The 25,399-nt window shown below is 39.1% G+C and overlaps 1 pseudogene; it reads left to right on the top strand.

Moving 5' to 3' along the window:
- The first annotated feature begins 20,381 nt into the window (after positions 1-20,381).
- On the top strand, positions 20,382-25,192 carry LOC136132554 (gamma-secretase subunit APH-1B pseudogene; annotated as a pseudogene).
- Positions 25,193-25,399: the final 207 nt, after the last annotated feature.

Raw genomic sequence — 25,399 nt, 5'->3', positions numbered from 1 at the left:
ATTAATATTAGCATTTCAGGTAGAATATAATGGTGTCTCATTTTGGTTTTAATTTGCACTTTCCTGAGGGCTAGTGGGATTGAGCAGTTTTTCATAAATTTATTGGCATACAGTATCTCCTATAGAGGCTGGAAAAGCATTTAGTACAATTAAAAAATTTCTGATGTTGAAACTCTTCATAAAATAGGGTTGAGGATATGTTCTATTTTGTAAAGAGCTATCTCAAGCAAATTGCACCGGTATGATTAATGTAGAATCATACGCATTAGAATCATGAAAAAGATATGGATTGGAAGGAATTAGCCAATGCACGTGGAAAATAAAATTAAAGGGTAAAAATAGTGGAAAGAAAGTGATAAAAAATTATTATTTATAAGTTTATGATTACCATAAAGAGCATTAACTGGAAAACACATTAGATCTAATAGGAGAGATTAATAAAGAGCCACTCAAATATATATATATATATACACACATAGCTCCATGGGGATACATTCCTAGAAATTAGAGCTCTAACTGGACTTAATTATACAGAGTCCTATAGTTCCTATGGAGAAGTATTTTAAGCATTGTACTTAAGCAATTGCCCAATCATCTCAGCTTCTAACAATGTTTAGGATGTCCTTCAAAATGTCAAAAGATTTCTACCAACCTCCTAATCTTCTTTATCCTCTGCTTCGTAAAGCATTTCCTTAAAAACATCACAAGTTGCCAGAAAATTTTTATGCTAACCTAGTGCCTGGTCCTTCACCCTATTCCTTTGTAGTAGGTAGAGTGCTATGGTACCATACCTTTGGAAGTCAATTCGTGTCAGAATTATTTACCAGAACTCAAAATAAATCCCAGGATGGACTTCCCTGGTGGCGCAGTGGTTAAGAATCCACCTGCCAGGGCTTCCCTGGTGGCGCAGTGGTTGAGAGTCCACCTGCCAATGCAGGGGACACGGGTTCGTGCCCTGGTCTGGGAAGATCCCACATGCCGCGGAGCAGCTGGGCCCGTGAGCCATGGCCGCTGGGCCTGCGCGACTGGAGCCTGTGCTCCGCAATGGGAGAGGCCACAACAGTGAGAGGCCCACGTACCGCAAAAAAAAAAAAAAAAAAGAATCCACCTACCAATGCAGGGGACACGGGTTTGAGCCCTGGTCTGGGAAGATCCCACATGCTGCAGAGCAACTAAGCCCATGAGCCACAACTACTGAGCCCGCATGCCACAACTACTGAAGCCTGCACACCTAGAGCCCGTGCTCTACAACAAGAGAAGCCACCACAATGAGAAACCTGTGCACCACAATGAAGAGTAGCCCCGACTCGACGCAACTAGAGAAAGCCCGTGCACAGCAACGAAGACCCAACACAGCCAAAAATAAATAAATAAATTTATAAAATAAATAAATCCCAGGAGAAGCTAGAGCAGAGAAAACAACACACATTATAGAATTACTCATCTCAGGATGGCTAGGACATTACTCACTGTTTATGTTTGGTAGCAGTGTATTCCACTGGTACCTCATGGGTCGAACATATGATGGCACTCAGAGCATAGAGAAAAACTCTAGTAATAGGGCAATACGATAGAATATTCAATATATAAATTCATTGTTATACATATAGCATAAGCTTTCTTTTAAAATATAAAGATAGGGAATTCCTTGGCTATCCAGTGGTTAGAACTTGGCACTTTCACTGCCAGGGCCCTGGTTCAATCCCTGGTCAGGGAACTAAGATCTCGCAAGCCGTGTGGTGCAGCCAAAAAAATTAATTAATTAATATAAAATAAAATATAAGATATATAGCAAATGGAAGATATAAATTACCTGATTATATTACAAAATTGATAAAATTTGATAAAGTTACCTGGCACAAACATTAACCTGTGAGATTATACAATAAACAACCACAACAAAAAGATCACAAGAACAGCAGCAAATATATGTAAATAATACCCATGAATAAACTGAAAAGGAAATGCACAAAACCAATATGAAAGAAAAACAAAACCAAAAAATCAGAGACAGGACTTCTGGTTTCCACATAAGGAGCTTAGAAATTGCTACTCTGTCCGAAAGACAAGTAAAACATTGAACAGACTGAAAAAGTCAACAACTCTTATTGGATCCTTAAAAGAGATGAAGACACAGGACAAGCTGCTGTCCCCAAGTTTGGAGAAACAGCCACAGCTTCCCAGAGCAGAAAGTGGTGAACAGAAACCACCAAGGGAATCAGTGCTGGAGTAGGAAAACCTGAACCATAACTGACAAATTGCTGCAGGCTCAGTATGAACAAGTCTGAGAGTTAAAAACTTCAGGGTACCCAGTCATGGAGGACCCCACACTTCTGTGAATTTCATCTCCAGGAGCTCAAACATGTTCTCATAATAAATATCAGAGGAAAATCTCCTCATGATTCCAGGAGAGCATTCTGTTCTTAACAAGGCCTGCCCTCAGGAGAAACTAGTTAACCAGAGCCTAACTGGTTGGGACATTATCAGAGCCTAACTGACCTGGGGAAAGGAACTATCCAACTCCAGTCAGCTCTAGTCATCCGGTCCCACCTAAGGAGGAGGAAAAAACCTGAGAAACACTTGTGAAGTTCACAGCCCAGAGGCACAGGCTCACTAAAAGACTGAGAGCTAATCATAGGACTATAGAACACTTCTCCTTCCCCCACACCTCACCACCACATTGCTACAGACCTACTTATAGCAGTTCCTTTTATGCAGTACATCATGTCCAGCTATCAAGAAAAAATTCGTAGGCATATTAAAAGGTACGAAACACAATTTGAAGAGACAGAGCAAGCGTCAGAGCCAAACATGGCAGGGATGTTGGAATGATCAGACAGGGAATTTAAAACAACTATGATTAATATGCTAAGGGCTCTATTGAATAAAGTAGATGGCATGCAGGAACAGATGGGCAATGTCAGCAGAGAGATGGAAATCCTAAGAAAGAAGCAAAAGGAAATGCTAGAGATAAAAAACACTTTGACAGAAATGAAGAATGCCTTTAATGGGCTTATTAGTAGGATGGCCACAGCTGAGGAAAGAATCTCTAGGCTTGAAGATATGTCAATAGAAACCCCCCAAACTGAAAAGCAAAGAAAACTAAGACTGAAAAAAAAAACAGAATATCCAAGGACCGTGGGATAACATACACATAATGAGAATACCAGAAGGGAAAGTAAAAGAGAAAGGAGAAGAAGAAATATTTGAAACAATAATGACTGAGAATATCTCCCAAATTAATGTCAGACACCAAACCACAGATCCAGGAAGCTCAGAGAACACCAAGCAAGATAAATGCCAAAAAAAACTACACCTAGGCATATGATTTTCAAACTACAGAAAATCAAAGATAAAGAAAAAAATCCTGAAAGGAGCCAGAGGAAAAAAATACCTTTCCTATAGAGGAACAAAGTCAAGAATCACATTTGATTTCTGCTCAGAAACCATGCAAGCAAGAAGAGAGTGAAGTGATATATTTAAAATGTTGAGGAAAAAAAAAAACAAAAAAACACCAACTTAGAATTCTCTACCCTGTGAAATTATCTTTCCAAAGTGAAGAAAAAATAGACTTTCTCAGACAAACAAAAATTGAGGGAATTAGTTTCCAGTAGACCCACCTTGCAAGAAATGTTAAAAGGAGTTCTTCAGAAAGAAGAAAAATAATAAAGGTCAGAAACCCATACATATGTAAAGAAAGGAAGAGCACCAAAGAAGGAATAAGTAAAGGTAAAATAAAAACTTTTATTTTTCTTATTCTTAATTGATCTAACACATAAACATTTGTTCAAAATAATAATAGCAACAATGTATTTGGTTACATTGCTTATATATAAGTGAAATGAATGACAACAATGATACAAGGGACAGGAGGGAGAAATTAGGATTATTTTATTATTGTAAGGTACTCACACAACCTGTGAAGTGGTATATTGTTATTTGAAAGTGAACTTGGATTAGTTGTAAATGTATATGGTAAATTCTAAGGTAACCATTAAAAAACATTAACACAAATTACTAATATCAGAAATGACATGGACATTAAAAGGATAATAAAAGAATACTATGAATAACTTTATGCCCACAAATTTGATTACCTAGATGAAAGGGATCATTTTCTTGAAAGACACTTGCTACCAAACAAACACAAGAAGAAATAGACAATCTGAATAAGCTTATACCTATTAAATAAATTGAATTAATAATTAATAACCTTCCAAAACAAAAAGCACCAGGCCCAGATATGTTCACTGGTGCATTCCACCAAACTTTCAAGGGAGAAATGACACCAATTTTGTATAATTTCTTCCAAGGGTTAGAAGCAGAGGAAATACTTCTTAACTTGTACAATGAGGCCAGCATTATACTAATACCAAAACCAAAGACATTGCAAAACAAGAAAATTACAGACCAATATCTTTCACATACAAAGATGCAAAAATTCTCAACAAAGTATTAGCAAATCAAATCCAACAATGTCTAAAGAGAATTATACACCATGACCAAGAGGGATTTATCCCAGGTATGCAAGGCTGGTTCAATATTTAAAACAAATTAATGTAATCCATCACATCAACAGACTAAAAAATAAAAATTACTGATGATATCAATAGATACAGAAAAAGCGTTTGACAAAATCCAACACCCATTGATGATAAAAATAAAAAACCTCATAGTAAACTAAGAATAGAGGAAAACTTCCTCAACTTCATAAAGACTATCTACAAAAAAACCTACATCTAGCATCATACTTAGTGGTGAGAAACTTGAAGCTTTCCCACTAAGATGAGGAACAAGGCAAAGGTGTTGCCTCTCACCACACATTTTCAGCATCATACTGGAAGTTCTACCTAGCACAACAAGGCATAAAAAGGAAACAAGGGCTTCCCTGGTGGTGCAGTGGTTGAGAGTCCGCCTGCCGATGCAGGGGACACGGGTTCGTGCCCTGGTCCGGGAAGATCCCACATGCCGTGGAGCGGCTGGGCCCGTGAGCCATGGCTGCTGAGCCTGCGCGTCAAGAGCCTGTGCTCCGCGACAGGAGAGGCCACAACAGTGAGAGGCCCGCATACCGAAAAAAAAAAAAAAGAATCATCATTCTCTACACATAATATGTGTGTGCTTTACAATATGTATAAAACTCAATAATATTTTTAATTTAGAGAAGTTATGTTTAAAAAATTATTTTACTGAATCACTTTGCTGTACAGCAGAAGTTAACACAACATTGTAAATCAACGATACTTCAATTTAAAAGTACTGAAAAAAAATTATTCAGCCAAAACTAAAGAAATAAGAAAAATTGAAGAGAAGAAAAATACTTTAATTTGCTCTTCTAAGCCTAAGATAGTCATGTAGGCATGAATAGAAATATAGAGGAACAAAATGATATACTTAATGATATAGGTTTAACTAAAGTATATATATGAAACTCCATACTCTGTAATAAAGAATATGGTTTTGCTTCAAGTGCTTGTGGGACATTTATAAAATTGATCATATTTTAGACTCCAGAGATTATCTCTGGTGTCATAAGATGGTGGTGCATCCATCAGCCTTGATCTCTGAGTCACCATGTGGAGCAAAGTCCCACCCCACACCTATCTGAACCTACTGAACCACACTGACATGAAGTCTGAGCAAGAAATGAACCTTTATTTTATTAATCAACTGATATTTCAAGAATAATTTATATTACAACATAACATAAACTATTACAACTAATAACTTAGGCTAACAAAACAAGGGAACAAAATAGAAATTTGGAATTAGACTCAAATGAAAGTGGAAATTCAATATCTATAAAAGTAGCATTTTTCAAGTCATGAAAAATGGACAAGATTAGTCATTAAATGGAGAAGGAACAATGCTAACATCTGGAAGACACTAGACCCATTAATGTTTTACACTAAAAATGTCCAGAGTTTAAAGTTTTAAATATAAAAAGTGAAATGGTAAAAAATACTAGAAGAAAAAAAGGTGAATTTTTGATTGTCACAGAATGAGGAAGGTCTTTCTAACTAAGACATTAAAAGAAATGATTGAGAAATGTTGCTAAACAAAATTTCAATTTTGTTCATTGGAATGTTCCGTAAGCAAAGTTAAAAATCAAGGACAATCTGAAAACAAATATTTGAAATGCACAAAAGAAACAAAGGATTAATTCTATTAGTATATAAAAAAGCACTTACATATCAATAAGAGATATAGGGAAAGGAAGTTCTCATGGCAAAAAATAGTTTTAAATAGAAAGTTTTTATCTTTTACTCAAAAATTTAAAAATGTGAATTAAAATGGCAATGAGATACCATATTCCACTTACTGGTTTGGCAAAGAATAAACTGTATTGGCAAGATAGTATCAGTGGCAGTATAAACTTGTACAAACCTCTAAAGGGGCAATTGTCAGCATTTTATTAATGTTTTAAATGCATATAGTTTTTGGTACAGCAATTACTAAGTTAAAAAATTATCCTGCAGTCCTACTTGTACATATGTGCAAAGATATAAACACAAGGCTATATGTTTGCAGCAACATTATAAACATAGGGAGACTGGAAACAACCTAACTGCCAACAGTAAGTGATTGGGTAGATAAATCAAATCAGCACAATTGAAAATTATGCTTGCAAAGGCCTAAGATAAGTTTCGTATGCGTTGATACAGCCTGACATCTAAAGCTCCAGAAAATTGTGCATTTGGTGCTCCCATTTACATCTTTAGGATTCTAGGAGGCAACACTCAAACTGAATATCTAAGGAGTTTTCAAAGGAAACTGTTTTTAAGTTCTGGGTGGGGTGTGGAGAAACCTCTAGAGATAGTACTACAAGGCACAGTAACCACAAATAGGCCTGAAGAGGTGAAGGAAAGGCCCAGTTACCAGAACTGGAAAGAGAGAGTAGTTGGAGAGAGACACCAGGGGGACCTTAGGAAGCCAGGCCAAGGCCCACCTCTCTCTTCTCCCACTTAGATCTTCCAACCTGAAGCCAGAAGTGAGGGAGTCCAAGGATAAATCCATTACGGAGCTCTGATCAGGGAGCGAAAGTAGAGAGTAGATCTGGAGGGGAAAATGGAAGATACACAGTGCTCTATTTTTTGAAAAGTGGGGTTATACACATACTTAAGCACCCAAAAATCTGCCATGAGGGGCCTTTGGGAAAGAGAATCATGTAAGAATAGGGGTCTTTGCAGTATGGGATAAAAGGAAATCATACTTTCTCTGCATTCTTTTTATTTATTTTATTTTTATGTATTTTAATTTTTATTTATTTATTCTTTTATTTTTATAAACTTACAAATAAATTTATAAATTTATTTATAAATTTTTAGATTTATTTATTGTTGAAATTTTTGTAACTATATGTGTGTATTTTTTTTTTCTTTTTTAATTATTTAAAAACTAGCTGGTGGCAGAATTTAGGCAGAAAACTCTTGTTTAGCAAAGCCTCTTGGTAGGTCATCCTGGCTGAAGAAAAGGGGGTTGGAAAAGAAAAAAGAAAGAAAAATGATTTAAAGCAAAAGAAAAAATTGTTTTCATAACAAACTAAGAATAATGGAGAGGGCGAGGGAACCCAGGAATGGGTAGAAAGTGGGAAGAAGTGAAGAATTTGAGGAGAGATACAGGGGCCCAGAAAAGGCTGGGTAGCTGAGCCTTGAGGAGAAAAAAGACGAGGACGACGCAGAATTGAAGAACGGGCTCTGTACACGCAATTCTGTGTTACCCCAATCCTTCAGAAAAACTTGTGCTTATGCTACTGGATAGAGTGGGTGGGAGAGATTAAAGGAGGGGGACCTCTGCTTCCTGCTTCCTGTTAGGCCTGAGAGTAAAGAAGAGTTACAGTTGGACAGACATAAAAAACAAATTTCATCCTAAACCACAAATTGGGACAGAACCTGACTTTGAAAAGCATAAGCCCTGACTTTGAAAAGCATAAGCCCCTAGAAAGTCTTCAGCGGTGTAGGAGGAATGCTGATTTTCGCCATGTTTGAGGTCAGAGATCGCGCCAGTATTAAGAAAAGAGGGAGTCTAAATAGCTAGAGCTCTGAGGACACCTGGGGAAACAGTGTTATATAAATAGAATTAGACAAGAGCCAAATAAATGTATTTGAGGACAGACCTGACTCAGGTATGTTCCGCAAATGTCTAAGAATCCATATGGAGAAATATGTAAAGCTCTGAGCAACTAATTTGCACTGGCTTTTTTGCGTATCAGCAGGGTTAAGAGATTTAAATACTATTCTGAGAGTTGAGAATTAGTGCTCTATGATTCAGGACAACTAACCATCAAACTTTTCTGTCATAATAAATCATGTACCCAGGCCTGGGACTTTAAGCCTTCTTTGATTTCTGTATTTTCAACAAAAACAACATTAAAGACAACAAAAACTGAATGTGAAAATCTAGTCCTACAAGTTTTGCAGTAAATGGTAAATCAGAACATCAAATACAAATAATAGTCATCATCAATAATAATTTTATAATTAATAATCTGAAGAACCTTGAGGTCTTTAAGATAATATAGGAATCATAGAAGTGGGTAAGCATAACTAAGATCTTTTATAAAGGGATGTAAGAGAGCTTTTTCATATCAGAAAAGGCCTGTATCCATCCTTAGTACAGTTTTTGACATGCCTTATCCCAAATACATAAAATCTGATAAAGTCAGGTATCTGGATTTGTTTTTCTAAGAGTGATGATGGGTTGCATCTTTAGAAAACATTATATGTAGGCTTTTACTTTCTTCTCACCACTAACACATATTTGTGAATTAACCCATCGGTTTAGGGATGCAGGCAGTGGTCACTGAAGAGTTTGTTCGTGTTAAAGTCAAGCAATCCATATCGACCTCATTTATACAATACATTAAATAATCAACTGGGCTAAGTGACCCAGGGTTTTGGCGAAGTGAAAAGAGCCACATGATTTGTGATTAATTTGCAATTTGAAAGAGATATTTAGAGAAATGTACATAGGCATACAAAGTTAAATCTTTATAGATATAACTCTATATTAATATTCTGTTTACCCACCAAAAGAATTTGGCATGGCCTGTCATTTAAAACTCACAGATAGGGACTTCCCTGGCAGTCCAGTGGTTAAAACTCTGGGCTTCTGCTGCAGGGAGCACGGGTTCCATCCCTGGTCAGGGAACTAAGATCCCGCATGCTGTGCGGTGTGGCAAATAAATGAATGAATGAATAAATAAATAAATGACATTGTTTAAGCAATTCTGTTAAAAAAATTACAGGTATAACAATGCAAAATCAGTCAAACAAGACAAAAGCTAAGTAATAAATATGAAACTCTATGGCTATAGCTATTCTCAATTTATTGACGGGAATATAGAATAGAGCGGACCTGCTCAGACTCAGATTGTGGGCTTCCCTGGTGGCACAGTGGTTAAGATGCCGCCTGCCAATGCAGGGGACACGGGTTTGAACCCTGGTCCAGGAAGATCCCACATGCTGCAGAGCAACTAAGCTCACGTGCCACAACTACTGAGCCCACGCGCTACAACTACTGAAACCCGCACCTAGAGCCCATGCTCTGCAGCAAAAGAAGCCACTGCAAGAAGAAGCCTGCGCACTGCAACAAAGAGTAGCCCCCACTCGCTGCAACTAGAGAAAGCCCGCGTGCAGCAGCGAAGACCCAACGCAGTCAAAAAACCCCCAAAAAACAGATTGTTTTACTGCCTTATAAAATAGATGCGATTTAGCATATTTGAATCTGACTTATCTTCTTAACTCTACCAAATTAATGAGGATAATAAAAGTATTTACACAACGGGGTGTGTTAAAAGATATTATCTAAAACTTGTCTATAAGGCAAAGAGTTCAGCACGTGCTTTCAGTGTCATACTGGGGCACTGTTTAATCAGCCCACTCACAGATTATTTCGTTATCTGTGGTAACATTCCTTTGTTTGACTTTTGCACAGCCCTTTTTGCATGATTTGTACATGAATTAAGATCTTAGACTCCTTGTGAAATGGAAAACTTTGTTTTTTCAATCCCTATTGTAGTATATGGTAATGCATTAATTTTGTTTTAGTTGGGCTCTGTCTTCAAGGTCTCTTGTAAAATATTTTCTGTTAATTTCTTTACTTGAGTCCTTATGCCTCAGTTTTTGTTGAATAATAAATTATCTGTCATTGTAAACAAACAAACAAAAAAAATATCTTAGACACTTTGGAGATAAGTGCTAACTTGAAGGTAGGTACAGCGGAACCACAAGTAATTTCTGTTGGGTAGAAAAGATGGCCCCAAAGGGTTTTTTGGTTTTTAAATTGCCCTATTGATCAATCTTATTCTAACATTCCTCTTAAATGCCTATAAATATCCAGTTCTTCAATATACTCCTTGAACAGCTTTATTATCTTGCTGACTCTCTCATTAATGATTTAATAAATCTTTTAGCATGTGTTCGTACTATACTGGAATGATAATCATGTCTTTAGCTTCTTGAAAATTATATTTAGACATTTATGATGGTTAAATGAGACAACATACCTAGAACACAGTAAGTGCTCAATAAATATTAGATATTTTAAGTTTCATACCCTGTAAAAGAAAAATGTAACACTATTCACAGAGGGAATAAATATACATACGTATGGTGTGTATAAATGTGTTGTATGTGTATATATACATCCATACTATACGTCTATTATATTATTATATATATATCATATACATAAAACATTTACTATCAGGAACCTTATATAACTTTTAAGAAACCTTCATATTCCTATAATTGACTTTAATGTTTTTAGAAAATATTAATATTAATAACCAATAACAATATACTCAAGCCTGTCTTTGGCTTAATATCCCTGAGTGCTTAAACAGAACAAATCAGAAACAATAGCAGTACCATAAAGATAACTCTGAGAACTGTACTAACTCAGTAAGAGGTGCTCACTGACTGCTCCGTGAGAAATACTAACCATGTAACATGAGTAAATCGCTAGAGTCGCTTATTTATGAACTTCCATCTTGAACAGACATTGATTCATGTGGCCCTGGTGTGTGTAGGGGAGATGGATAAAAGGCAGGAGGAAACAGCACAGAGAAACATAAATAGGCACTACTAGTCCATACTTTTTCTCTCTTCATAGGAGTGGCAACACAGAAAAGTGTCTGGGAAGCTATTTACTTCGCAAATAAAAATATGTAAGTCAACTTTTCCTAAACTTTTTACTCAGGCACCCAAAATGATTAACTATACCTCTATCTATGAGATTTATTAAAAAAATTTTTTTAAACATTCAGTGGGGCTTCCCTGATGGCGCAGTGGTTGACAGTCCGCCTGCCGATGCAGGGGATACGGATTCATGCCCCAGTCCGGGAAGATCCCACATGCCGCGGGGCGACTGGGCCTGTAAGCCATGGCCGCTGAGCCTGCGCGTCCGGGGCCTGTGCTCCGCAACGGGAGAGGCCACAACAGTGAGAGGCCCGCGTATCGCAAAAAAAAAAAAAAAAAAAAAAAAAAAAAAATTCAATGCCACCTAGGAAAACAGAATCTATTTCTCCCTCTTCAATAAAATATTCACTAATGTTCCAAGATACTATAGTGTTAGTACATGGTAAAATACTTCACTAGTGCCTGTGACCCAGTGTATCTGCCTTGAAAGATGACCATTTTATTGTTTACTCACTCATAGAAGCTGATCGACTGACCGCATTAAGAGTTTTTGCTTTTCCCACAATGAGTAAGATGGGCAGAGAATTTTGTATTCTTCCCTGTTCTAGATGAAAGGGTTAATTTACAGTATAAGTTAAACATGTGCTCTCTGTGATTTAGAATATTTGAAAAGAGTAAGCCGGAAAAGAGATGAATAAAACATTTTTCACAGTAGCAAATTATTTAAATGGTATTAATTAACCCTTTGCAGAAGCCTCCCTGACGTTGTCATTTAAGGACGGGAGCTTCTAGGCAGTTTCTTATTTTGATATTCTCCCCCAGTTATCCATGGATCATAATAGACTCATTATAAAAATTGGAAAACAGAAATATATTGAACAAAGAGTAGAAGTCTCTTAACACCACCATAGAACACTGGCTCTATATTTGTTTAGATATTATACTTATATACATACATATTATGTAATATACTATATATTGCAAATATTACACATAGGATATATATTACAAAAATAAATGAAATCATCTTAAATGTATTATTCTTTAACCTGACCTTTTCACTCCCATATTATGGACACTTATCACTGTCAATTCATATAGATTCTACATTATCTTTTTTGATGGCTGCATAGTATTCTTCCACATGACTGTATCATGACGTAATTTAATGTATTAATTAACAAATTGCAGTTTACATTAGGATCACCTGTGAAGTTTGGTGATTGTCCTGCTGCCAGTGTACAAGCCTATACATATTTAGATTCAGAAGATCTAGTGTTTGGCTCAAACACCCATATTTTTAAGAGTGTTCAGAGGAGATTCTAATACAGACCAAAATTTGAGAACCACTTAGTTAACAACTTTCTTGTTGGTGAACATTTAGCTTCATTTTTTTAATTCATAACATTGTAAGAATATTGACATCTGAAAACAGAAGAAGCAGAAAGTTAGGAAGAATCTTATTTCTCTCTCCCTCCCTTTATTCCCTTCCATCTTTCCTCCGTGTTTCCCCCTACCCCTGGCCTCTGACCTTCCCATTTATTCCATGGAAGGAAAAATAGTAAAAGATTAGGTAGATTTTAGGAGAAAATAGAGAGCTGAAGGAAGCTAGGACAAATAAAGGGGAGTTCAACAGAAGATGCTGGAAGATACTGTCAGAAGGAAAGAAAATAATGTCAAGAAAGCAAAGCATTCATTAATTCAACTGATATATTTAATTAGAAAGATGCTAAATAGTGATGTAATATAGGAGAGAGAACATCTTCAGGTTTTGGAATTAAGTGACTGAAAAAACATGAGACCAGGTGGGTTATTCTAGATGCATCCTTATGAAATAGAAATGCCTGTTTCAAATTAGTTTTCATTTCATTAGAGCATCTACATATGCATTCAATTTTCACAACTGTTACAAATGTAAGCAGTAACAGTAAATGGGTTCTCTTTCACCCTCTGGCTGTGTTATTTTTGACAAGCCAAGCTCTCTTGCATCAGTTTCTTTGTCTGTAAAATGTGTGAGCTAGATTAGATTAATCTATAAGCACCTTTTGCCTCTAACATTCTTTAATTCCATGAGAGAGGAATTTATTTTGTTTTGCAATTAAACCCATTTCAGAAAAAGAACCTTTTCTTTATTCCAATTTTAAAACCCATGGGCCTCTGTGTTTCAGAATGCTCATGTGACCACGAGTATTCTGAAACACAGAGGGCCGAAGAGAATTCATCAATTGTGGGAAAGTTTTAACACTTCAATGGAAATCAATCCACAAAGACTAATAAGTAGGGAAATGATGTCTCTAGGATACCAACAATTTAAAACAAGATCTAGGCAAATAGAAAATTCAGGCTTAAACTCAAAGACTACCCAGCAACAACTCAGAGACTTTTCCTCTTTCAGTAATAAGAAATGCATAAATGTGGGCTTCCCTGGTGGCGCAGTGGTTGAGAGTCCGCCTGCCGATGCAGGGGACATGGGTTCGTGCCCCGGTCCGGGAAGATCCCACATGCCGCGGCAGCGGCTGGGCTCGTGAGCCATGGCCGCTGGGCCTGCGCGTCCGGAGCCTGTGCTCCGCGGTGGGAGAGGCCGCAGCAGTGAGAGGCCCGAGTATCGCAAAAAAAAAAAAAAAAAAAAGAAATGCATAAATGTAAACTATGTTTTTCTGATTGAAACAATTGCCTTGTCAGGGTAAAACCAAGCCACACAGTATAAAATGAAGAAAGACTGCCTAGGCCGAAATAAACATCAAGTAAGTGACAAATATTTTAATATCAGTGAGACATAAGCTGATACAGTAAGTCCCCTACATATGAACCTTCTAGTTGAGAACTTCAAAGATGCAAACGTGCCCCTGTATGCCAGCTGTTGTATTGTACTACTGTACTCTTCAAGTTACTGGACTGTAAGATTTTAAATGTTTTCTTTATTTTTTGTGTTTGTTTTTATGTATTATTTGTGTGAAAAGTATTATAAACCTATTACAGACAGTACTACATAGCTGATTGTGTTAGCTGGGTACCTAGGCTAACTTTGCTGGACTTAACGAACAGATTGGACTTAACGAACGTGCTCTCGGAAAGGTACCCGTTCATATGTAGGGGACTTACTGTATAAATAAGCAATGCGATGATCACACAATATCAGATGGGAGATTCCTGCCTGTTTGCTGGCCTAATGGCTTCCCATGACTCCCCTTGTAGTATGTTGAATGGTGGCCCCCAAAAGATATGTCCACTCAGGACTTGTGATTGTGACCTAATGTGCTAAAAGGTCTTTGGAAATGTAATAGGCATAGCCCTAAATCCAATGATAAGTGTCCTTATAACAGAGGAACAGACAATGTGAAGACAGAGGCACAGATTGAATGGCGTCTATAAACTGAGGATTGCCAAGGATTGCCCGTAGCCACCAGAGCCAGGAGAGAGACATGGAATGAAAACTCCCTTAGAGCCACCAGGGAAATCAACCCTGCTGATACCTTGATTTCAGACTTCTGGATTTCTGGCCTCCAGAACTGTGACAGAATTAATTTTTGTTGTTTTAAACCATCCAGGTTTGGTAACGTGTCACGGCAGCCCCAAGAAACAAATACAGTCCTTTAAAAACATAGTTTCCAAAAATACTAATCTGCTCAGAGTTCCCTGAACAAACTGTACACATGCACGTGTGATATAATCTCCAAATCCTTTAGGGATTAGGTGATCTTGGCCTAAACCCCACTTCCATGACCTGTGACGGTCAAAAACCCTCCCCCATGCATACTTTCTCATGATGGGGCTTGCCACATAGGGTTGAGCAGGCTGTGCACTGCAGAAGAGTCTGCAACCAGGGAGATGAGTGGGAGCTGCAAAACACTGACAATTTGCCCTCAAAGCTGTGCACCTGCTGTGGGGCTGCAAATGCCTTGTTTTTGCACAAAGCCACCACCCAGTCCCAAATAGGTGTCTTCGTAAAATTTGTACAAGAATGACATAACGTCAGCAGTGGTCTTGGTGGTTCTTTGTGTCTGTCCTCTTGCCCCTGGTCCCATGACCTTGGCTCTTTCCCAAGACTGGTGTCCACAAATAATTCCCAAACATCAAGCATCTCTTAAGCCTACTAGGATTACTAGATTGGGGGTAGCACAGAGGAAAAACTACATCACATACCACACAATTTCAACATCATGCTCAGTTTTCCCTTCACGGTCCCCTCTCCTTTCCAAAATCCCAAAATCCTTACACACGATTTTGCTAGTAATGTAAGCCATCCCACCAACCTTCTCTGTGCACCATATTATGGAGAATAAAATTTTCTCCATCTTTTATTCAGTATTTTAAGTCTCTGAGCCTTTGAACATGCTGGTCTCTATGCTTGGAATCACTTTCTCAGATTGTCCACCTGGTAAACTCTTATTCATCTATTCATCTTGCAAACCCCATTTCAAAATGAAAGACATGAGATTATTAGAAAGTAAAGACTATGCAATGCCCCTCTGAATTCACCAGTCATCATCTATCTCCCATATACTAGCCTCTGTCCTCTCCTACCTCTCCCAACTTGATGATAACTCTTTGAGAGCAGAGCCCTGACTGGTTGTTCCCACCGCCCTGCATTCAGCTCATGCTCAAATGTTTGTTTCCTAAGTAATTTTTAATAGCCAAATATCCTAAGAGGATTATAGTCACTTAAGTTTAGATTCCTGCCATTTCCCAAACATCAGTAACCTTAAAAGTCTGACAAGTTCTGCTGGCCATCGCTTCTCCTGATGGTGTAGACACTAGTCTAAAACATACAGTCTTTTTCTTATTTACCACTGGATTTCTGCAAAAGTTTGCGGTTGTCATTGTTTTTTGCTCCTCTACTGATACGTGTTCTTTCCTTTTGCTTTCTTCACATAGTACCTTTCAGGAAGACCATTTTCACTTCTTCCTTCCTAAATTCCTTTGATGTGCTCACATTTATATTCATTGTCCCATGTTTAAGGGCTTTTGGTGATGTTGAATTCCACCTGAATTTGATTTCTTTTTCTATTTTTTGGTTCCTTTCAAATTCCAAATTAACAATGCCACTAAGCAAGGAAAAGCATGTTAATAAGCCAATTTTATCTTGACAGGCTCAAAATGCAGTTATTTTCTTGTGGGATATATTAGATTATGACAATGAGTTTAACCCAGGAAACGTATGAAAAGAATATTTTATTTCCCCTGTGTAGGCTGCAGCACTGTGTTTTTTCATTTATTAACAAAAAAGTGCATTTTTTTCCAAGCACTGTTTAGTTCTCACCAGTTTCTTCCAAAATTGATGTTATCTAAGTATAAAAATTATAACTCAAATGAAAATGTTACTTTCTAAATTTTAAGCTTATTACTGATCATGGATATTAAGTGCTTTATACACCTCACTGCAGAAAAACCTCATAAGAATGGTAGCTACCATTATTGGCTTCATGTCATAGAGGGAGAAACTGAGTTTCTGAGAGGCAAAAGGACTGTCGCAAAGTTGTCCACTTAAAAAATGATGAATCCAGTTTGCAATTCTGCTCTGACGGAGCTTGAAGCTACTGCTTTCCTGTACGTGGACCTCTTTTTTAGTCAGTCTGAGAGAGGCAGCTTCTAGTTGATATTTGTAAAAGGCACCTCAAAATTAGGCGTTTAATTAACTCGTTTTCATAAAAGTGAAACTGAAATGTTGTTTCTCAAACAGGGACCCCCAAATCAAATTCTTGTGGCAGCCAGGCAGATAAAACAAAAGAAGAAAACAGGTGGGGTGTAAAATAAAACAAAGCAAAACAAAATAACGCTGATAAGCTCAAGTTAATTGGTGCCTTAAAGGACTGTTGGCTTGGTGTTTTCAGATATCCTGATATTTTCCAAAGAAGCCAGAAATTAAGTTTTTCATCGGAAATGTTCTAATTATTAAATGTTGGCAACTAAATCAGGTTAGTTTGTTTTTCTAACTGTGCAAACTGTGTCTACACAGCCCACAAGTTGCCGGCCAAGGAGTGACTCTAGTGTAGACTGATATTGGCCCATAAACCACATGTCCAATATGGTTGCTAGTAGCCACCTACAACTATTTTAATTTTAATTAAATAAAATTTAAAATCCAGTTCTTTGGTGACACTAGCAACATTTCCAGTGTTCAGGAGTGACCTGTGGCTTGTGCCTACAGTAATGGACAGTGCAGAACATTCTCCTCATTGCAGAAAGTTCTATTGGACAACACTGAACTAGAGCAAGAAGCAAACCTCAGCTGTTTTGCTGTCCGCTGTCAGGATCTTCCCACTGGCACTACAATGCTTAAGTTACTGCTCCCCCAAGGCCATTCCTGCCACTTCCCTTCCACCTGAACAGAGAGAGGTCACACAGGCCACCTACGAGGCTGGGCTTCACTGTAACTGAGAACAAGTCAGATCCAGGGCAGGCCTGGGGATTAGGCAATGTGTGTCTTTAGTCTTTCCTACATCCTGGCTCTGGGACTAAAATCAGGCCACCATCCTCCCCTCTCCAGAGAGATTCAGGGCCTCATATTCTTCGCTTACTCTCAAAAATTATTTTTAGGTCGTTCAACTACGGTAAAATGTAAATAATGGATACTTACCTGAAGTTTCTCCCCTTCCCTCAGACATTTGCAATGTACACAATTCTAAGAATAAAATGTCAAGCCTAGAGGAGGTGGTGAGGCAGGATTTTTTATTCTCATGAGAAAAGACCATGATCTTCTCCTGGGAGCATCTGAAATCCTCCATAGAGGCAGTCAGCTCATTTCCCTCGCTTTCAATCAAGCCCTACGCAGGATGTGGGTCAGTAGTTTCAAAAGCAGCTCGCTCGTGAGAATTACCCATGTAGGATCACCAGCTTTAGCAAGTAAAATACAAGATTCCCAGTTAAATTGAGATTCAGATAAACAATGACCAACCTTTTAGTATAAGGATGTCCCATGTGCCATGCGTTGTGTGTTTTACCTGGAAATCCTATGGCGCTCTTATAAAAATACTGTTTTTCTGACCCCACTAATTCTAAGTCACTCAGATATAGGAACCATTGATCATAGGCAATTCACTTGACTCTCAGTAGTGTTTCATTTCTTAGCCAAATCTCTGTCATGTTTAGGACTGTCTTTTTAATGGAATCACAGCCTCCTACGGCGAAATATCAAACTACACGACTGTGGCCTTCATTATGCTAATCTGACCTCACAACAACCCTGTAAAATAAGAAAGGCAAAAGTTTCTCCATTTTGTCAATGAGAAAACTGAGGCTCAGAGACTTAAAGAAATTTCCCAGGCACAACTGCTAGTAAATGGCAAACCTAGGACCCAACCTCAAGTCTTCTGGTTCCAATTTCAATGCTCAACTCAACAGTGCCGTGAGTGAAAGGTGGTGGGAATCACACAAGACACAGAGAGAGAGAGAGGAATTCAGACAGAAGCTTCTGAAAATGTTTCATCAAAAGTATGGCTAACTAACCAGTTACCACTCTTAACTCACAGCTCTCTTAACCACCAGTCAACTAGGAGGCTGAAGGGGCTGACCTGTGACCCAGAGTTCAAAAAGTCCCAAGTCTCCAGGAATCTAGGGGTCTCAGAGAGAACTCAGAACTGGGTAAAACAATCAAAATGGTCTAGAAATTGGCTTTGGGACTAGTAATGAGAGTGATGACAGGGAATGCCTGAAAGAATGTTTTATGCTCAGTACTGTTGTTGAACTGAGTAATGAGATACTCAGCCTGTAATTAACCTCAGCCACCTAGTTCATACCCTAAAATTTCCTCACAGTAACATAATGATTAGCTCTGCACCTGATCTGACTCTATGGGCTGCACTGCCATAAACAGGGTCAGAGAGGGGTTACCACTGGGGAAGGAGAGGAAGTAGAGAGACACCATGAACCTAGGCTCTTAGGCAACATAGGAGAGATAACTGCCCCATCCCAAATGAATGCCCGGAGGGGATGGCGGAAACTGAGCTGCCTCCAGAGCATCTGCTTGAGCTCTCTGCCGTTGAGAGAGATTCCTTGGAGGACCGCAAGTCATCACACATCCACAATGACATCCAACATATACCATCCACGTGGTCTCAACAGCACCTTCCTCTCTCACATTTGTGCCCTCGGAACAGCTACCTCTGTGGGAACGGTGGGCTGAACACTCATTCCAAACATGGGGGGGCGGAGGGGCCTCTGATTGCCCAGGTCCAGTTTGCCGGTCAACGAAGGTCATGTCCTCTCAATGACCTCCTCCAAAAATAGGGAAAACAACCTAAATCTTATTTTCTCTGTTTTGACTGAGGCTTAAAACATCATGCTCTTGCTTTTAATAAGCCATCAGAGTTGGTAAAAATAGGTCCATGAGCTTATGTGCTAGTTGATTTAACAGTAGTCTTCCATGGAAATCAAAGGGTTAGAGGTCAGATAGCTTCAGAAGTTATTTCCAGACTCATTTCCAGATCCATATTACATGAGCAAATGTACACTTACCAAAATAAAACACTTAAACAACAAATATGTGTTTCTACCCCTAAATCAGCATAAACGGGAGATGAAAGAAAATAACGAATGTGTTATCTCTTTTGAGGAAAATTTCCCTCTAGGTCCATTGTGATATCGTGCCAAGAATAATAATGATGCTGACGACTGGTCACCAGCTAGTCTCAGGGGTGGCAGTCGAAGCTGCCAGGTAACAGATCGTGTGCTCAGGCAGGCGAGAGTTCAGACCTACAGTACTGACAGAGGACATAGCCCACCATGGGAGGTAGGCATCAGGAACTGAGGCAGAAGGGCAAGGAGGAAGGGCTTCTAAGAAACCTCTGGGCATAGAGGCCCCAATATTTGCTGGAGATAAATGCTAGTCTTCAGGTTGGCACAACTCATGCTTACTTATTTTCCCCCAAGCTTTAATACTTACTTCTCTCTTTATAACAATCACTGCCCAGTGTGATTTTGTCTACTGTCATGATGCCAACTCTACGCTAATGAAGAAGAAAATACGTGTTGGGATTGGCTGTAATAGTCTTCTCGCCAACTGTTATTTCTTCTAGAAGCATGAACCTTGTCTTAGTCAGGTGACATACTTCAAATGAAATGCAAATGCCTTATTGTTTAGAACAAGGATGGCAAACAGATTTTGTGTCACATATGAAGTCCCATCAGGCTCAGCAGGAACGAGTGCCATGATGGATGAGTGCCTCTATCATGGGTGTGGAGGAGAGAGAGCTGGAACACAGAATAAGGTCAAACATGAAGCTAACAAAGCATCTAATACGTAACATGCACTTAATGGTGAAATCCCAAGGCATTCTTTTTATAGTGAGGAATAAGAAAAAGAAGGAAATGATCACCAATAGTGCTCAATATTTTCCAAAATGTTTTGGCCAAACAACAGACCAAGGTAAAGAATTAAGTGCTATAAACATTGAAGAGGCAGTGACAAAAATTATCTGCAGTACAGCAGAAACTAACACAACATTGTAAAGCAACTATACTCCAAAGAAAAGGCTCTGATTAAAAAAAAAATTATCTTTATTTGCAGATGACATACTGCTTCCTCCAAAATCTGGAAGTAGTACTAGCAACTACTGGACTGAATAACAGCTTTTCAAAATTGCCAGAAACTAAAAGCAGGACTTCCAGGATAAACATGGCTACCTAAGCTAGGATTTTTCCCTGTTCACTTTGTGGAAGTCACATAAAAGCAAAAAGGAGAATGACTAAAATTCCACAAACTCCATTTTCAGCAAAACCAGGAGTCCGATGAACTATGCAGACTCGAAAACATGTAAGCTCTGCCAAAATCAGCAGAGATCAGCCAGGACTCATGCCTGTGTGGGGAAGAGAGCATGGAGAATGCTACGGGGCGTAGCAAAAACACATTTCTTGGAAATGGGGAGCCCCTCTTAGAGGCAAAACCTATGTCCCTTGTTTGCATCAACAAGCGGAGGAGATGGGTTGAGAAGGGGGGAGGATGAGGTAAGGGGGCAGCTGAGTCTCCCTGAACCATGTCTCATCCAAAGAAGGAAAGGGGGTAGGGCTGGCTGCACAGCAAATGGGGGCACACAGGCCCCCTCTACAGGAGGTGGACTCTCTCTGAGGCTGCAAAGAAGTCCTTCAACTAGCCTGATCTTTCTGCCCAATCTCTACCCCCCAGGAACTTCTCTTCTAGGAAAACTCAAATCATTTACTGATGAGTCATAAAATAACCCTTTTTTATTGTTGTTTTGTAATAAATTTTATTTATTTATTTTTGGCTGCGTTGGGTCTTCGGTGCTGTGCGCGGGCTTTCTCTAGCTGCAGCAAACGGAGGCTACTCTTCCTTGCGGTGCAAGGGCTTCTCATTGCAGTGGCTTCTCCCGTTGTGGAGCACGGGCTCTAGGCGCGCGGGCTTCGGTAGTTGTGGCTTATGGGCTCTAGAGCACAGGCTCAGTAGTTGTGGCGCACAGGCTCAGTTGCTCCGCGGCATGTGGCATCCTCCCGGACCAGGTCTCAAACGCATGTCCCCTGCATTGGCAGGCAATTCTTAACCACTGCGCCACCAGGCAAGCCCTAAAATAGCCCATTTTTATTGGGTGAAGGATGGGCACAGCATTGACACAAAGCTAATACAGGAAAAAATTTGTGAAAAACAACAACAAAACTTAATAATAGCTGAGTGCACTTGTCAGAAAACTATGACGATGAAGCACTTGAAATTTGTGAGCAAACATTTAACATGAATTTTTAAACTTAGAGAAGTGCCTCTATGAAGAAACACTACAAAGCAGAAACTGCAAAAGCTCAGAGATGTAAAATAATTTAATAAATAAGTTAATTACCTTAATTTAATAAAAAATGATCTAGAAGAAGCAGAAGACAAAAAATTTACAGAAATGAAGAAAAATTTAAAGGAGAACAAAATAATAATCAAAAAATTTAAACAAACTAAAATGGAGATAGAGGAAAATATAGGTGAATATTTTTATAATCTTGGGATCAGAAAGGTTTTCCTAAACATGACCCCCAAAAAGTTAAAACAATAAGGAAAATATCGATGAATTTGATTATATTAAAATTAAAATTTCTGTATATGAGAAAAACATTAAATTCTGGGAAACATTTGAAACATACATAACAAGCAAAACTTGATATTCTTTAGCCACACACACATATATTTTACAAGTTAAGAAGAAAAATATAACACCTCAACATAAAAAAGTCAAAGGATATGAACAGACAAGTCAAAAATAAGAAACACAAGTATTACTAAATAAAAAAGAAAAATTCAAAACAGAATGGCAAATGACATTTTTATAAAGAAAACTATTTAAACATTTGTATGGCTACAAATGGGGGGGGAAAGCCATGCATGGATGAAACTGTCAAAATGTTAAAACTTATGTGGAAAATATTTTATGATGAGTTTTACTACTTCAGGAATCAGAAGTAAGTAAAATATTCCTATATTTTTTAAAAGCACACAATTAAAACATCGCAACGACATCAAAATAAGACCAAGGTTTAAATTAGTGTTTCTCAACAGGGCTGCTTTGCTTCCCCAGGGCACATTCAGCAATGTCTGCAGACATTTCTGGTCTTCACAACTGGCAAGAACTGATATTGGCAAAGAGTGGATGGATGTCAGAGATGCTGCTTAATATCTTACAACACACAGGACAGCCCCTCACAGAAAAGAACCATATGACCTAAAATGTTAATAGTGCTGAGACTGAGAAACTCTGACCTAGATGGAAATAAGACAGGACCTATTTGTAAGAAGGAAGTAATGAGAAGATGCTGTGTTGACTTAATGTCTTATGATTAGCCGACATCAGAAATCTCAAGGAATTATTTCAAACTGTTCGGAAGTTACCTCACATTCACATCTCCATATATCCCTGTGGGAACCAGCATCGTACTGTACCTAACCCCGTGGCCTCCGCAGAGCTGGAAGGGTGGTGCTTGTAGAATCAGCCTTGCAAAACCACTGAGAGGCAGCCCTAACTTCCAAGTCAGGAGAACACAGCTGTACAGGCAGAATCCTCCTAGATAGAGGTGAATGGCCAAGAGGGTGGGTGTGACCTTCCACTCTGCTCCTCTCCATTCCTGCCTGTGGGGAGGCACTGCTTATGGGGGAAATCAGTTCTAACCTCCCTGTGGACCCTCATAATCAACGGCTTCCCAGAAGATAGAGCTATATGTTGGGCTTTTGATGACCAAAGTACCTTTTTTTGAGTCCCTAGCAAGAGATTACTAAGATGAGGTTTATTGGAAGAGAAATTGTTTTCTAAATTCTTTAAGCTTCAGTTAGTACATCAAGATTCAGACTTTGCCCACTTTACCATTAAGCCAGGGATAGGGAGAAGCAAGGCTATGCTGTAAGGGGGATCCCTGCCATGCGAAAAGGAAGATTAAAGACTATACTTTTCATTCCCAGAGAAGGTGGAAAGGGAAAGGAGAAAAGGGGAGCAAAAGATGTATGTGTTCTGGCAACTTGCTCCAGACCAAATTCCAGAGGGAACAAAGAAGTAGATGTATCTAGACAAATATGAGGGAAACTTGGAGCTAGTTGCTTGCTTCACCATATAGAACCTGGGAAATCTGAGAGCCTCCAAGAAGAGGTTGTATCACAGGAAGAGAACAGGTAGATGAACCTGAAATACCACGCCCAGTTGCCCATGCCTGAGTGGAGGGTGCAGTGCACCCAGACACTAGTGTGTGCCCTAGGAAGTCGCAAATAAACGCTGAGATGACCAGTGGAGTTTCTGAGGCCCAGGATAGAGAAATGTCAAGCATTTCAAAACTGATGGGCAAATGGTGGAGTTTGGCTGTGGACACCATCACAATACCAAACACCGCCAGGTATTACCAGTCACTAATGCTTCAGAGGACACCAAACCCCAGAGCAGGAACCAGAGAGGGCTCAGAAGGACTGCTCCTCTCCTATGTGGATAAGAAGTCCCTCAATTTCTTGTCACCATGAGAACCCTTAAATCTCCCCCAACCCAACCCCATAGATGCCATCTTGGAGATGGGGAGAGAAGAAGAAATTTGAAGATGGAGTTGAAAGATACTATTTGAATTGAAAAGGATTGAAATCAGTGAACTGACATGCATGTGTCCCCCTGCCCACTTTCCGTTAAGTTCATGATTGAATATTTGAGAAGCCTACATTTGCTTCCATATCTGAGCAGTGGTTTGTAAATGTGTTGCACCTTTTCGGGGTTTCCTCAGAAACTGAATCAGAGTGAGATGTCCCCACTTGTGTCTGGGCTTTGTCGGAAGGAGTAACTCTGACTTTAGCCAGAAGCCAGAGGAGGGAGCTGGTAGCGCTCATCCCCCGTGTCTTTTCTTTCTTTTGTTTTATACACTCACACTCATGTACACACACACACACACACACACACACACACACAATTAAAGCTTTTGTTTTAAAATGGTTAGTTTGAAAGGAATAAAACAACTCTAGAAAATGCTTTAATTAAAAAAAAACAAACACAAAATCTTACCAACCAAAAATTCTTGTCCGAAGATGGACCAATACAGAAATATCTGCTGATCTTTGGAGTGTTAGTCTCAGTCCTTATCCAAGAAATGTGCCATATTGCATACTATAAACCTTTTTCTTTTAAAGCCCGTGTGGGCTTGAAGAGTATAAACCCAGGGGAGACGGCACCCTCTATGTGATTAATAGCTTATGTTTCTGGTTTGGGCTTTGGAATCATGAGTGGCGTATTTTCCTTTGTAAATACCCTGTCTGACTCTTTGGGGCCGGGCACCGTGGGCATTCATGGAGACCCTCCCCAGTGCTTCCTAAATTCAGCTTTCATGACACTGGTGATCATACTGCTGCATGTGTTCTGGGGCACTGTGCGTTTGGACGCCTGTGAGAAGAAAAAGTGGTACACCCTTCTTGTAGTTCTTCTCCCCCATCTGCTGGTGTCAGCCCTGAGCTTCATAAATCCTCGTTATGGATTAAAGCTGGTGTCGGCATACATCATCCTGGTGCTCACGGGCGTCTGGACATTCTTCGTTTCTGCCGCAGCCTGAAACTCTGCCTCCTCTGCCAAGACTAGGACTCGGTCCTCTTCAAGCAGCGCTCCAGATAACCTCCAAGGACCAGCGCTTCTGAAACAGGAAGCTGCGCCTTTAGAAGAAGCGCAGCTGTGTCTTCTAAAAGTCCATTTTCCTGGTGAAATTTAGAATAAACAGTACTATCTAGATACGATATGGCTTTCATGCAACGGCTTTCTGAAAGGGATACATCAGTGGTGTGCAGCCTGGCTGCAAGTTGGAATCACCTGAGAAAACATAAA

The sequence above is a fragment of the Phocoena phocoena genome, chromosome 13 (genome assembly GCF_963924675.1).
Source record: "Phocoena phocoena chromosome 13, mPhoPho1.1, whole genome shotgun sequence".
In the NCBI taxonomy this organism is placed as follows: Eukaryota; Metazoa; Chordata; class Mammalia; order Artiodactyla; family Phocoenidae; genus Phocoena; species Phocoena phocoena.
Note: the sequence above shows the minus strand (reverse complement) of the source record. Positions and strands in the feature narration are given on the sequence as shown.